Source organism: Peromyscus leucopus, chromosome X, assembly GCF_004664715.2.
Source record: "Peromyscus leucopus breed LL Stock chromosome X, UCI_PerLeu_2.1, whole genome shotgun sequence".
In the NCBI taxonomy this organism is placed as follows: Eukaryota; Metazoa; Chordata; class Mammalia; order Rodentia; family Cricetidae; genus Peromyscus; species Peromyscus leucopus.
Window position 1 is genome coordinate 119338636 of NC_051083.1, and position 2356 is coordinate 119340991.

Sequence of the window (2356 nt, forward strand, 5' to 3'; positions counted from 1 at the left end):
CCGGGGCCCTCGCTGGGACCCCGGGGGGCGGGGCTGGGCGGGGCTCGGGGAGTCCCCGCACTGCCCTGAGACCCTCAATTTTGGTAGCATTAGCACTCACATGCTGGGTCGCTACACCGACTGACTGGCCAGCGACTAACTTTGAAGAAACCGTTTCTTATATTCGAGGCTCTATAGTGATGCGTTCTGGACACCAGCCAATCAGCTGCCTACTTAGCCATTGAACATTCCTTTCCTTTTATCACCTCTACCTAGGAATGTTATAACATTCGATATTTCCCCATCCTTAAGTTCATTTGGATCATTTAAAGATCATTTGCCAAGCATCTGTACTATGAGTTTACTACCTTTGAACACTACATGAAAAGCCCAGTTTTGGGAGGAGAGGGGGTATTAGATAATGTGCCACCTCTCTTAACTAATGTATATGCTGACACTTGGTTGTAGGAAGGCAGGTTATGATTGAGGTAGTGGATAAGATACAAGGGTCTATAGGATAAGCACTTTGATGAGCTCACTGAGTCTTCAAATGATGTAGGAGTTATAAACTAAAAAGGGTAATAGTGGGTACCCGTATTTTACTTTGTAACATGACACTTATCACTTATAGTAATACAAAAAACTTATTGGTCCCCCTACTATCCTATGATGTATGTACCACTAACTGTCCCCACCATACAGACAAGGAAACTAAAGAGAAAATTAAAATCATTTGTCTAATGTCACACCGTTAGTGACAATATTAGAATTCGGACCCTAAACCGATCTCACTAGAGTAGCCATGTGTTTTTATTCTTATACATGATAGTTTCATGAGAGTGAAGGAAGAAGAGAAGTGGAGCTGGGCAATGGTGATGCACGCCTTTAATGCCAGCACTTGGGAGGCAGAGCCAGGTGGATCTCTGTGAGTTCAAGGCCAGCCTGGTCTACAGAGTGAGATCCAGGATAGTCAAGGCTGTTACACAGTGAAACTCTGTCTCAAATAAATAAATAAATAAATAAATAAATAAATAATAAAATTTTAGAGAAGGAAAGAGAAATGGGATCTGGAGTGACGGCTCAGCAGATAAAAATATATACGACTTCACCTCTGGCCTTCATGAGCACTTGCACTCATACACACCTTCCCCAACAATACATATAATTTAAAAATAAAGATAAATCTTTTGAAAATAAAAAATGAAAAAAACGTAAGTTATAACACACAAAGATATATGATCTCGAAATGTGGTCAAAAGACAAAGAGGCCTCTTCAAAGGACATAAAACTCAAATGGTCACTAATCGTTTAAAACAACCATTCGAACTCTTTAGCCGTCAACACAAATGACAGTTACGACAAAACAACATGCTTTTCCTCTGAATCTGGCATTCTCTCTACCCGCCCCTCACACACACACACACACATTCATCCTCTCTCCTTCCCACCCCTACCACACACACACACACACACACACACACTCATTCATTCTCTCCTTCTTCCTCTCTCTCCTCTCTCTCTCTCTCTCTCTCTCTCTTTCTCTCTCTCTCTCTTTCTCTCTCTCTCTCTCTCTCAAACACACACACACACACAACACAAGGTGGACAATAAGTATTGGGGGGATGAAAACAATTACAGCATCAAAGCCCTGCTTCTCAGCAAGTATGGTCTTTTGCACTAGATCCATGACGGTAGCCATGATTATCAGTATGGCACACCTATACTGAGGACATTAGTAAAGCACACACATGCACAAATACATACTTCACAGACAGACAATCTGGCCAAACAGGAAAGCATCCTTGTCATTTCTTATTTTTAAATGGTTAAACCCAAATCTAGCAATGAAGGAATTTTCATACAAATATAGGCTGGCATAAAATGCCAATATAAGCCAGGTAGTGGTGGCATCTGCTTTTAATCCCAGTACTCAGGAGGCTGAGGCAGGAGGATCTCTGTGAGTTCGAGGCCAGCCTGGTCTATAAAGTGAGATCCAGGCTCCAAAACTACACAGAGAAACTCTGTCTTGAAAAAACCAAAAAAAAAAAAAAAAAAAAAAAAAAAAAAAAAAAAAAAAAAAAAAGCCAATATAATGAAAGACTGCAAAATTAGGGAGTTATTCTTTTTCCTTTTCTTTCTTGTTTGCTTCTTTTCAATTTTTTTTTTTTTTTAGATTTTCTTATTTTATGTGCTTCGGTGTTTTGCCTGCATGTATATATATGCAACACATGCATGCCTGGTGCCCACAGAGGTCAAAAGAGGTCACTGGAGTTACAGATGACTGAGTCACCATGTAGGTGCTGAGAATTGAACCCAGGTCCTCTGTAAGAGCAACACGTGCGTTTAACTGCTGAGTGAGTCATCTCTCCAGCCCAAG